Genomic DNA, 14,279 nt, shown 5'->3' with positions numbered 1-14,279 from the left:
ACATAACGAGATTTGAGTCTCTTGACTGGGTCACCATGACACACTTCTTGTGAACTGAGTGAAACCTTGACCTGTCACTTGACCTTGAATAAAATTAGAACCATCAAATCAAGCTGACTAAGCAGTGCTTCATTGATAGGAGACAACTTTGAAAGAACATATATGATTGCCTAGTACTATCAGACAGTCTGTCCTTTGTGCTGTTTCTTTTATGCATACTGTCCATATATAGAGTGAGGGATTGTTTAAGGCTGTAATCAGTGTTATGGTAGGGCACAGGCAGGCTACAACTGAGTTAGTGAGTGACTGACTTTGAATTAATGCTGTTTTTAGCAATATTCCAGTAATATCAAGGCGGGCAGACACCAGAAATGGGTTTCACATGAGCTACTAGTGATTCAACCCCAATATTGATGTTTTCTTGCACTTGTTGAGAAGTCAGAATTCGTCTTCAGTATTGGATGATAATTTTGGAGATGAGTTTTGGGTCAAGTGATGCTTGCTGACCTGGTTGACAAATGTCATTATCTCCCATTTGTGTGGATTGATGCTCACATTATTCATCACAGAATTGTCTGATCCAGTTTTCATCATTTACAGATCCCTGACATGTAGTAGTATAGGGAATGACAGTTCTAAAACACTTTCAAGAAAAGTCTCTACAAAGCCTTATTTAGTAAATAAGGCTTTGGTTGGGTCCTTAGCTCTTGCTACTATTACCCCTACTACTTAACGTGTGTTGGAGGTAACACTGTGCCGTACGGTACGATCAATAATTCTTCTCTTACAAACCCCCTACCCGGCCCATCCCTCAAGTAGTACAAGTTAGGTTCGTCGGCTTTCATATCCACTTTATCTATGTTGTAAGTTTTGACTGACCATATAGGATCGGTGGCCCGCTTACGGCTATCACCCTCGTGTTCCCCCGGCTGGTATAGATACCTCACTAGGGCCCTATCTGGATCCCACTTTTTTTAAAAAAGTCTCTACTAACTAAGGCTTTGGTTGGGCCGTTACTATTACCCCTACTACAAAAAGTTGGCGGCCTATGCCACGTTTATATCGATGAAACAGTTTAATGTGAACCGCCTACGATCACTTTGGTGTTCGTAATAAAGGCTTGCTGGGCTTTTTGTATCCCCTGTTCTATGTACTTTTTTTTCTCGTCCTCGCTGATAGCAGACTTACGAGACTTGGACCGAATATCTTGTTTCATTCCGTTATATTTTGTGAGTTCAGAGAGGATTGAACGAAACTCCTCTTCTGAGATCTTACTATCAGAGAGTGCCGTGGAAATACGCTCACTCACTGTGTTGAGCTTTGCTTCGGCCAGAACCCTGATCTCGTCGTGTTTCAATGCCTTACGATGCAGTCTGCGTGATACTAACTTAAGCGCCAACCCTGCCACCCCTGCCGTTATTTCAATACCTAGCACTATAGGTGCAGCCACTATGGTAGCCAACAATCCAACACCTGCCGCCCCTAGTCCCATGCTGGTTGCAATAAGGGTAGTGTCAGCCCCGTCCACGATATTGAAAGCTCTATTGTACTTCTTACATAGTGCTTTCCGCGTGTCACGGTCTTGTTCTAGTTGGCGTTTCACATCACATAACTGCCTCAAGCGGAACCCATCTACGGTTTCCAGCGTCTTCGCTACTTCCTCTACGACTGGGTAAAGACCCATCCTATAATATATATTATGAAAGATATTTTAATTGGGTTTCAGTTAATAGTCCATAAGTGAATTTGAATTCTATAAGGTCTAGACCACTAGTCAGGGTAATAGGTGAGAGGTTAATAGACTTTCCTGTTGTAATCAAAACCCCACTGAGGCTTATTAAGTGGTTTATATGACCCGGGGTATCCCGTTGTATAATAATACGGCAATGTTGACCTAGGTGTTTGTCATACCAGTGTATTGACACCCCGGGTACAATTTGGTGTACTCTTGAGTTGTTTTCAGTGCTTATATAAAAGAAGACTTCTATGATGAGTGTGGAAGGGGAATATATCTCAACAATATTTACTATATTACTCAAACGATTGCTAAATGTTAATTTATTTTTTCCCCCTACAGACCATAAACTATTTACGGAATTAATAGATATCATGAATCCCCTCTCCGGAATGATGAAATCCCCGATCCAGCTACCGTTGTTACTAATCTTAGAGATCCACTCATTTTCGTCTATTGTGATATAAGGTGAGGCGAGTGTTAAGTTGATCCTCCATTTAGGCTCTTTAAAATCTGATAACGACACCCGTCTGTACACGTTGTCTTTGAAGTGCAGGATATATAATTCATCTTCCTCACCAGGCTGATCGAATCCCTCCGTATCTCCTAGGTCGTTAAGTGTAGTGTTGGGACGATGACTGGTCATTATTATACTATTACGATATAATTTCCAACTGGTTTTCTGATAATAGTTCAGGGGTGAACTTCATACCCATGAAGTGTATGTTGTTAGGCAGGAAGATATTGATTAGTGATATCTTGTTTTCCACGATCACGTTGACCCCCTGCAGACTGGTCTTGGAGTCGGAACCCACCCGCACGTAAACATTGCAAACTTGATACTGATGTTGTTTACCCCACCCGAGTTTGATCCCCTTCACGATCTCAACATCATTCCCCGATGGTTCCCCTAGGTAGACTTTGATGATCAGTGTTGAGTTTGCCGGTAGACTCTCTAGTATAGTGACCACGCCTTCGAATTCAGACACCAACTGCAATTTCACGTTTTGTATGGTTGGTTTACTCGATAGCATGTGGGCTGCTATAGTGTTGACTGGGCTGACGACTACGCTACGTCTCTGAGTTGGGACGTAAGCCACGAGCAGGGTTCCATTGTTCACGACTTTGTTTAGGTGGTTGTCTTTGTTATCCGTGAACACGTAGGGAGAGACGAGTCTAATATTGAGAAACCAGTCGTCGTTATCGGGTAACAACACCCACTTGTCATCTTCGGTGAAGACGAGCATATATGGCTTGTTTCGGGCGACGGTAGTGCTCTCAACATCGTCTAAGTCGAACAGTTTACCCCCGAACGATGGGTATATTATCCAATTATTATTACCAGTGTTGACAAGGGCGTACTTAGTGTTGATTTTTGCTCTTGTGGTATCTACTATATCACTTAGGGTTCCACCGGAGGGGATTTCAACGCGTTTGTAAATGTTGTTTTTCAGTTGCAAGGCGTACGAAACCGCGCGTGTCTCCGAGGTCGGAGATCCCGATATTGACGCATTTTTTAACTCCGGGCCCTTGTGCGCTGGTCATTTTACATGAAGTGTTAAGCTGAGGTATCCTATATTTACAGGATTATGATTTATATCTAACACCGATATTGTCAGCTCAGGTATGTTGCCCTGGGTTAATCTCTTATACTGCCGTGGTGAAAACGACTCGGTTCTACCGTCGTTGTATTTCTCAGTTTTCACCGGCACTGCTCTCAGTATAGTGGAAGGGTGACCTCCTTGAATGTTGTACGTTGTGCTCACCTGACCGAGATGAATGTACAGCTCTCGGTACGGTACTAGGTCGGGTAACTTCGTGCCTGTGACGGTTGTTGTTGGTTTTATCTCGTCAGGAGACATACCGAGTATCCTCGCTAATGGTCGGCCGAGCCTCAATGAGGTTCTTCCGTTGTTGATTAACACCACTGTACCGTTTGAGTCGTTCATCTTGAGTTCGGCTCCCAGGGGTTTGAAGACCTCGTCGTTTAGAGAGCACACGCTGTAGTAGCCGTCAGTTATCTGACTGCGAGTTCCACTGACGAACAGCTTATTGTTGCTGGCGTTGATGTTAGTCCATTGTGGTAGGTAGGTGATATCGCAGAGTGCGACTTCGAGTTGACCTGACGTGTTATCGATCGCATGCGTCAGCTGAACGGCCTCACCGCTCGTTATTCCTGGAAGTGTTATGTACATGTTAGAGTATATATGCTCATTATATAATAGTTTTAAAATGTATTCCCCTGGTGTGTTTTACCCTAAACTGGACGTAGATTTCTCCCCCATGAAGATCGTGGTTGCTCCTGGGTTGTATTTCAATGCCCAGTTTTTAGATGTGTTCGATCAGTATAAGCTTTCGGTGACTAACATTGAGGCAGTCCACGCTTGGTTCAACAACCCTATGCAGTTCTGGCAGAATCAATTAAACTTTGCCGTGTGGTGTGCTACAACGGGGTGTGGTGTGACATTGACCGACACTCGGCGTGGACCGCTGAGTCAGTCTGTGTTCAAATTCCACGTGTACTACCAGGTCAGACGTATCCTTAAAGAGATCAGCGTCCCCCTCCCACAAGACAGTGGGTGGAAAGCAATAAACAACGGGTACAAAAGACGGGCCTACGAACGTATTTGCAATGAATTCGAAATAAACCCGAAGACGGATTGGCGTTTGCCGGGCCCGAACCACGGGTTGGGTATTCCTTATGATGGGGGGCGACCAGTGAAAGAAGTCAGTGATGATTTACTGAAACGAGATATACTACGCCAGGACTTTGCTTTGTCGAGTAATGAATGGAGGGATGATCGTATGAACTTTAAAGGTGGGGTTGCTTTCACAGTCCAGAAAGTGGAGCAGTCAACCTCAGACGGGTGGAAAATGTTCATGCTGGACACGTCGAAAGGATTCACTCGTGCCGGGGTAGTCAGGTTGAACGACTCGATTCGAACGTACGTGTGGGCGCTGTTGGGTGCGCAGTCGATGACGCGTTCCAACATCCTAGGTAAGGGAACTGCTTACGACGCTCAGACACAGTTCATTTCCAACGTTGAGAATGCTATCAATTCTCCAGTTGATCTCCCGCGGGCCATCGACCGTTACCAAAACGTGTTAGAATACGCCAGATCGAAAGTCAATTACGTGTTCGGCGTGGGGCTGTACATGGCTCCGAGTGATATGCAACTGAGAGTAAAAAAAGTGGTGGGTTATAACAACAAAATAGTCATAGCCATGGCGGATCAAAAGTTGGGTATCAACCCCGATATTAACACCACCTATATCCCACACATCCCACCACGTGAAACGGGTATAGTGGCGCCACCCCCGGAGTCTAAAGTTCATGTGGAGGTACCCCCTAAACACCCCCATATTCAGGCCACCAATCATATTGATAATAAAACGGCCCTGGTGGTTGGTGGGGTAGCTTTAGGACTTATTTGGTTAAAGATTTCTTAGCCGCTACGTACACCAGACCCACCACGGCGACGATGGCTGCCCACATGTTTTGACTGAGCCACATGGCAGTTTTAGCCAGAGCGCCCAACAACCACGAGGCGATGCTACCCAGGATGCCGGGAAGGGCTTCGGCGGCTTTACCAGCCAGTTTAGCTAGGTGTTCCCCGAGTTTTTTTATCCAGTCTTTAACATCCCCGCCTGTGGGAGTTCCGCCGCCTGCAGGTCCCACAGGGGTACCCCCTGTCAGTGACACCACCAGGGTTGATATGATGAAACCCAATGCAGTCAGAATGCTGGCGATGGTGATCCCTTGCTCCCGGAACAATATCCAAATCCTGTCTGCTAACGTGGTGTCTCGGTGGAGGACTTGATTGATGGTTTCCCGTATACGGTTGACCTGGGATCGAAGCTTTTCTTTGAAGGAGGATGCTGTCTCCAGCCAGGCCTGCCTTTCATCTTCCAACTTACGTATTTCTTTCTCGATGTGGGCTTTCAGAGCCTCGTCCTCAGCTTTACCGAGTTCTTTCTTTTCATAGGCGATGTTGTCGTCTATCTCACTAATTCTGGCCGTGCTTTTCGCGAGATGTCCGCGAATGGTTTGCATCGTCAGATCCAACCCCCGCAGTTCCCGAACGGTAAATTCGAGCCCCGGGAAGGGTTTGTTCTCGTAGTCGGCCAACACCTTTTTAATATCATAAGTCATGTTTTGATCTGATATGGCGCCCCTGATGTCTTGCAGACCTTGAACTAACTTCGGAGGAATCTTAGGTCGCGCGCCACCGTAATCTCTGAAGCCTAGTTCCTTTTGGACAAAGTCAATCCCATATCGACTGCTCAGTGTTGATAAAGCAAGCGGTTCTCTCTTGCGTTTTGTCACGAGATCGGCATCCGGGCGAGCCTTCAAACGCAGCGTGCCATTGCCATCAACAAAAAACTTGGAATCGTCTCGCTCCAACGGATATACGTAATGTTTATCCTTTTTTAAACCTTCATAAAATCCGTCGATGGCGCCCTTAAGGAGCTCGTCATCCAGCTGTAGGCCAGTACTGAATGAGGTCTCCTGGTCATCATCGAATGCCTGGGCACTATCGCCCGACATATCCGTCATATCTATGTCTTCATCCATTAGTATTAAAAATATATTTCCTTTATATAACAATGTACGGCAGAAAATTAGATCCTTTCAGAAGATTGAGAGAGCCATTAGGCGCCAGAGCCGTGCGCCAGTCGGTGACCATCACCAACAATCCCAGCAAGATAGACCAGAATCAAACTCTGCTGGTTAGATTTCCAAACCTTGGTGAGAATGACCTCATTGTACCAGGCACTGTTCGACTGGCGTTCAATATCACGTTGACCTCCGACAACGACAAACGCGAGCTAGTGCGGAACGTGGGTCGAGCTATCATCAAGAAAACGACGTCAAGATCAGCGGTAACGAGGTGCTGAGTATCGACGACAGCGACGTGTTTCACTGCTACGGGGATCTCTGGAAAAGCGAGGGAGAACGAGTCAATGATGTGTACCAGGGTATCAGCAAATCAACCCGGTCGCGTATAGGGTATGCCTTCACGCCAGACCAGCTAGACAAGCTATCGGACGGTGAAAAGGCATACGGGAATCGATTCTGCGTGCCGCTCGACTTCGAGTTGCTCACGGGACACGCGCCGTTTTACCAGGCCGCGCTGGGTGATAGGCTCGAATACGAGCTCACGTTTAACGACTATAGCAAAGTAGTGCGTACGCCGAACGGTGATGAGGCCAGTTATGTCATAGACAACATCTCTCTGGAGTTCGACATGGTCACTAGCCCGGAGCTGGCCAGGCAGGTTCGAAGCCAGTACTCTGGGAAGATGGCTATCCTGTGCGATCGCGTACTGAGGCATAGATCAGTCGTGCGAGATAAGAGCGACACTGTGTGGAATATCAACCTGAACGTGCCGGCGCAATCGATGAAAGGTATCCTGGTCGTCCCCGTGGAGGATTACGAGCCATTCCGGAGGGACAGCGAGAAGTTTTTCAACCCCGAGATTGAAAAGGTGGAAGTGACCATCGAGGGCGTGCCCAACCAGCTGTTCAGTCATGGTATGAGACCACACCAGCAGTGGGATGAGATAAAAAAGCTACCAGGGACAGTTGGGGGGACCCAACATTATATAACAAAGGACCTGGACCTCGGCTCCGTGCAGATCGGTGAATACCTGACCACCAAGTACGCCCTATGGTTGGACATGCGATCCACGGATGATGATAAACTGCACGGTAGCGGGCGCCGTATAGATAACGGCAGCGAAGGGATAACCATCCAGATTACTAAGAAGGCTCAACCCGCTGGTAAGTTGAAATTATATCTGTACGTTATTATGGACGCGCAACTTAATATAGACAATGGGAGATTCGTGCAAGCCATCTACTGATGTGGGGTACCCCCAACTGCCCACTGACCCACACTGCGCCATAGTGTGCGGGCAGACTGGCTGTGGGAAGACCGTTTTCGTGTTGGATATGTTGGAGGGTTACTACAAGGATGTGTTCGATAACATCGTTATCATGTGCCCTACTCTGAGCATGAATAAAACGTACGCGCGACCTTGGGTGATGACGGACCCGGACGTACACAAAATTGACCCTGGAACACGCCTGCAGGACTGGTTGAAAGCTCTTCACGAGAAATTTAAAGGGGAACCGACGCTGTTTATACTGGACGACTGCAGCGCTAATCGCGAGATAACAAAAAAGAGAGCCGGCATGCAAATCACAGCGTCTGGGTGCTAACGCAGAAGTTCAACTCGGTGTTGAAAGACCTCAGGGAGCAGACGCGATGGGTGGCCTTATTTCACTGCAAGGACAGGGATTCGTTCGAGGAGTGTTTGAGAGAGAACGATGTGATGAGCAAATTAGAACGGGAACAGGTGAAGAAACAGCTCGCTGAAACTAAACACGCTAAGCTCGTGCTCAAGACCGACCAACCAGTAGCATATAGGGTGTGCTAAAGCTAAGCAAAGCTAAGCAAAGCTAAGCAAATGCTAAGTATAACTATGATATTTGAAGTGTTTGTCGTGTGCAACTTAACCTTCATTTCTCTGTGTTTTGTCTGCATCGGGTATTATGTAGTTAAAACTAAATCTTACTTGTTATATTATAAAATGGAGTGTGAGGAATTGCTCGCACAATTGTCTGTGTCCCCCACTGATGATAAGCGAGAGAAACTGGTGGCATTGGCTGTTGGCGGCAAAGCCAAACATTACTTTGGAGACTACACTCCGGATAAAATTCACAAAATGTCAGCCGAAGAAATCGATAAGCTGTACGCTAGATACGAGTCCCGGCTCGGAGCAGAAATGACAAAGACAATAGGATCGGCTATGACCCAGATATACACCGGTATTGTGTCATACTTCCTTCCCATTCCACCAGAGCGCCGACTTTACCTGTGGGAAGACCTCGAGAAAGACCCTTTTATCGAACACGCCGTGAGCTCTATCAGCTGCGGGCTGTACCACAAATATGGTATGTTGTTGGCTCCAGTGACGGCGGCGATTGTCACAGCAAAGCATTGTCAATTTGAGAGAAAGAATAATAATAATAGTATAGATGGATGCTGCACAGGAAACCCCAGTGGAGGTACCCCCAACAGTGATGGAGGAGACCCCACCCCCAACAGTGAGTCCCGAGGTGACGGTGGAAACCCCTTCAGTGGGGGTACCCCCCACAGTAACCAGGCAGAAGAATCCTAAGAGAGTAGCTGCCGGTAAAAAACGGTGGTGTAACCAACATAAAGTGACCAACCCCCGACTGTTGTTGGCTGTAGGCGTAACTGCTGCCGTGGTTATAACATGGTTATACGTGGGGGTACCCTCCCACAGTGAGGGAAACTCTGGGGGTGTGGGGGGTACCCCCACGCCGCCGGCAGGCCCCACTGTCGACCCGCATATCATGTTATAATTTAAAATATTTTTATATATACATAATGTCTGAGGGGAAAACGTTCGTCAACGACGCATACCACGCCACAGTGGTCGCCAGTCTAGCCATAGGGTACGCTCGGTTGACTAAAATGGTACTTAAACAACCAACTATCAAGCTAGATTTCAACCTGCAGGATATGGGTATGCTCATAATGAACCTTGGTATGGCGATGGCCACAAAAGACATCCTAGTAAAACAAGGGATAATACCTGATAATATAATGAAATAAATATAGGATGGCCACGATAGCTATGATGGTCGGTGGGGCGTTAGTGAATGCCCTGGCATTTTCCGGGAGTAATTTCCTCTTCTCGAAACTATGAGATGATCACGCGGCTGAAATACAGGAAGAAAGGAAGCAGCACGATCTCGCTTCTGAGAAATTACAAAGAGCACAGGCCGAGTACGCTAAAAAACGTCTCCAGAGGATTGATTTTATTAACGAACAACTCCAGCGTGAAAACCATGCCGTTCAAACATTCAACGATGTCGATGAAGCAATGAAAGAATACTACCTACTAACTGGTAAACGATTGGAACCGCTCAATAAACCCACACTCGCTCAGTACTACACACCATCCAAGGGACAAATGAATCGTGAACTGGGCTTCATAGTGTTGGGTATAGCAGCTACTGCGTTGGTTGCGAAGCAATTAAATTAAAATACCCATATAAGTAAACATGAGACCCGCTCCATACCGATGCGAATACATACTTATGGGGAAGACCGAGGCCTGTGGTAGGAAATGCAGGAATCAGGGGTTCTGTTGTTTCCATATGGGAAGTCCTAACTACACGTGTTCTGTGTGTGGTATCGGGGTTAAAGGACACTACTGTCTATGTAAAGCTCACGGAGCGAACGTAGTCAGACATCAACTCATCTACGAGAATAAAAAAGGCTACATAAAAGAACGTAGGCGACTGCTCAAGATAGACTCCAATGCGTGAAACAGCCACTTAAGGGTTACCTCCCTTTACTGTGAACCAATTAGACATTGGTTCTCTTAGGTGTAAACACTATGACTACTGTGCGCGAGCTGAAGCGGGTCGCAAAACAGAGAGGTGTGATCGGGTATTCTCGAATGCGGAAGTCAGCATTGTTGAGATTACTAGGTTTAGAAGCCCCTCCTACGGTAACACAATTAAAAGCTCAAGCAAAACAGCTTGGATACACGGGTTATTCAAACCTGGGGAGAGCCGGGTTAACAGCATTGTTATCACATGCCCCCGTAGCACGTCCCACTGTAAAACAACTGAAAGCCGAGGCACACGATTTGGGTTTAGGCGGGTATTCCCGTATGAGAAAACCACAGCTTGTAGAATTATTACGACAGAATAGAGCTATTGACCTACAGTTCGTGCGCACTGAGCGCGCTGTAGGCAACTATTTGAGAGGTTGGCGCATGCACGTTGATAGAAACATAGACATTACAGATATCAAGCCTCTGATAGCTGATAAGGTCAACCAGGAACTAAATAACCTAGGAAGTATCAAGTTTCAGATCACAGTGAAAATGTCGCTCGATAAGCAGGTTGGGGGCCCCACAGGGGCCACTGAGTATGTTCAGCCTTACTTCCGAGGTAAACAAGAGGTCGTCACACATACAGAGACCATTGACGCATCAATCGATACCAGTTTTCAGCAGATACGAGAATACTTAGAACGCTACACACACTTGGGGTCCGGGTGGGCTGTAGATAAAATCGATAATGTCTATCTAGACATAGCTAACTACGTGCCGTTCAGAGGCGGATCATACCTAGCCTTGCCTCCCTACTATAGGAACAAACATGCTATAGTAAACGTTAAGAATAGAGGAAACGATTGCCTGAGGTTAGCTATCAGGTCAGCCTTATTTCCAGCTGACACTAATCCGAACAGGCCTTCTAATTATCCTCAGGATGATGGGCTCAACTGGGATGGTATAGATGAACCCACCCCCATATCCCAGATCACTAAAGTAGAAAAACAGAATAATATGGCTATAAATGTCTTTGGACACGAAGGTAACAAAACAATAGTACACAGGGTCAGCCCGGTGAAGGATCGCCAAGTTATCAATATATTCATGATCCAACGAGGTGACAAGTATCACTACACGTGGATAAAACATCTCAGCCGGTTGTTGCACGACCAGTCGAAACACGATGGAGAAAAACACTTTTGTGTACGATGCCTACACGGTTTCAGTCGAGCTGATTTATTAGAATCCCACCGGGAGGATTGCCAAGGTGTGGGGCAGACGGCTATACGAGTCGACATGCCTAAGGAAGGTGATAATATCCTAAAATTCAGTAACCACAAGAACCAAATGTCTGTGCCTTATATCATATACGCCGACTTCGAAGCCTTGGTTGTGGGTGGGGATTCCCCCACACCCCCCAGTGGTAGCTTCACCCACAAGACACAAGAGCATAAAGCCTGTTCGTTTGGATACATTGTCGTCCGTTGTGACGGGGAAATGAAAGCTCCGGTAGTGTATAGGGACCCTGACGCGGCTGAAAGGTTTCTAAAGTGTTTGCAGGAGGAAGAAAAAATTATTAGGAATGCATTGTATAGAATCGCTCCCATGCGTATGACCCGAGTCGACAGGCTAGCTCACGCTAGTAGCACTCACTGTCACGTGTGTGACTCACCACTTAACGGTGATTCGGTGAGAGATCACTGCCACATAACTGGTAAGTATAGAGGCGCCGCTCACAGCGCGTGCAACCTCAAGCTTAAAATCAACCCTAAGACAATAAACATCCCCGTTGTCTTTCACAACTTGAGAGGGTACAACTCACACTTGATCATGCAGGCCATCGCGAAAATCGATGGTAATATAACGTGCATCCCCAACAACATGGAGAGATACATCTCCTTCAGCTTAAACGGACTTAGGTTCATTGACTCGTTTCAGTTCCTCCTGTCGTCACTCGACAGTCTGGTCAAGGCCAACAATACCTTCCCTATCACCGATCGATACACAGACGCCGAGACTAGACCCCTGCTTATGAGGAAGGGTGTGTACCCCTATGAGTACATGGATAGTTGGGTCAAGTTCACCGAGACCAGACTACCCCCTATTGACTGCTTTTATAGCAAGCTGAATGAGGCGTCCGTCTCACGAGATGATTACTCGCACGCGACTAACGTATGGAATAAACTGGGTTGTAAGAACCTGGGTGATTATCACGACCTGTACTTGAGGACAGATGTACTGCTGTTAACCGACGTGTTTGAGACGTTTAGGTGGACGTGTTTCAAGCAGTATAAACTCGACCCCGCATGGTATTACACCAGCCCAGGTCTGTCGTGGGACGCCTTGCTTAAAAAGACCGGAGTTAATTTGGAATTGCTCACAGATTACGACATGCACCTATTCATTGAGAAAGGCTTGCGAGGTGGGATTTCCATGGCATCCAAACGATACGCTAAAGCAAATAATCAATACGTGAAAGGTTACGATCCTAACAAGCCAACCAATCACATTCTCTACCTCGACGCAAACAACCTGTACGGCTGGGCCATGAGCCAGTATCTACCTACAGGGGGATTCGAATGGGTACCCCACGTTGATGTTATGGGGGTTGCACCAGATTCGAACAAAGGTTATATCCTCGAGGTTGACTTAGAGTATACCAAGGAATTACACACATCACACAACAGCTACCCCCTGGCCCCCGAACGTATGAGGGTTAACCCAGACTGGATGTCTGAGTACCAACATAACTTGTTAGGTGGGCGTGTGACAGACGTTGAAAAACTCGTGCCTAACTTAATGAATAAGACCAAGTACATCGTTCACTATCGCAACCTACAGCTGTACCTGTCGTTGGGTATGAGGCTGACCAAAATACACAGGGTGCTCATGTTCGACCAGAGCCCATGGATGGAGCCCTACATCAGAATGAACACAGACCTACGAAAAAAAGCCACCAGTGATTTTGAGAAAAATCTCTACAAGCTCATGAACAACTCGGTGTTTGGTAAGACTATGGAGAACCTGAGGAAACGCGTGACCGTGAAGCTGGTTCGGTCGAGTGAGGAAGATAAGCTCAGGAGATTGATAGCCAGTCCGGCATTCAACCGTAGTAAGATATTCACAGACAACCTGGTTGCCCTACACATGAAGAAAAGCCACATAAAATTCAACCGGCCTGTTTACGTGGGGATGAGCATCCTCGATTTATCCAAACACCTGATGTACGACTTTTACTACAACGAGCTCAAGAAACAGTACGGCGACAGGTGTGAAGTGCTGTACACTGACACTGATTCCCTGCTGATGGAGATTCGAACCGAGGACGTGTACGAGGACATGAAAAAACACCTCGATTTATACGACACCAGCGACTACCCTAAGACCCATGCCATACACAGTACGGTAAATAAAAAGGTCCTAGGTAAGATGAAGGACGAGTGTGCTGGCACGCCCATAGCCGAGTACATAGGTTTGAGACCTAAGATGTACTCCATACTGAAAGCCGACAATAGTGAGATCCGGAAGGCTAAGGGGGTTAAGAAGTATGTGGTGAAACAACACATCAAACACGCCAGATTCAAGGAAGCCCTGTTCAAGACCCGTACCTTTAGACATAAAATGAACACACTTAGAAGTGATGGACATAAGATATACGGACTGACTATAAACAAGACGTCCCTGTCGCCTATGGACACGAAACGTTGGATAGCTATTGATGGGATAAACACATACGCGTATGGACATGAAAAAATTTGAGGCTATTTACTACAGCCCGCGTGGGTACTGGAAAGGAGCTAGCGCAGTAGATAAGCTAGCTAAAATAGCGCGAGTACCCCCGGAGGAAGCCAAAGCGTGGCTTGAAAAACAAGCCCTGTGGCAGATCTATTTGCCGGCACCACGCTACGTGCCTAGAAGGAGGTTCGGTATTAACATACCTAATAGCGTTCACCAGGCAGACCTACTGTTCCTACCCCACGACAAGAGGTACAAGTATGCCTTAACCGTAGTGGACGTAGCCAGTCGTTACAAGGAAGCCGAACCCTTGACCACGAAAGATTCGGCCCAGGTAGCCAGAGGATTCGAACGCATATACAAACGCAGCCCGCTGACGTGGCCAACAGAGCTGCAAGTTGACCCCGGACGGGAGTTCATGGGTG

This window comes from Haliotis asinina, chromosome 8 (assembly GCF_037392515.1).
Source record: "Haliotis asinina isolate JCU_RB_2024 chromosome 8, JCU_Hal_asi_v2, whole genome shotgun sequence".
NCBI classification, from domain to species: domain Eukaryota; kingdom Metazoa; phylum Mollusca; class Gastropoda; order Lepetellida; family Haliotidae; genus Haliotis; species Haliotis asinina.
Note: the sequence above shows the minus strand (reverse complement) of the source record.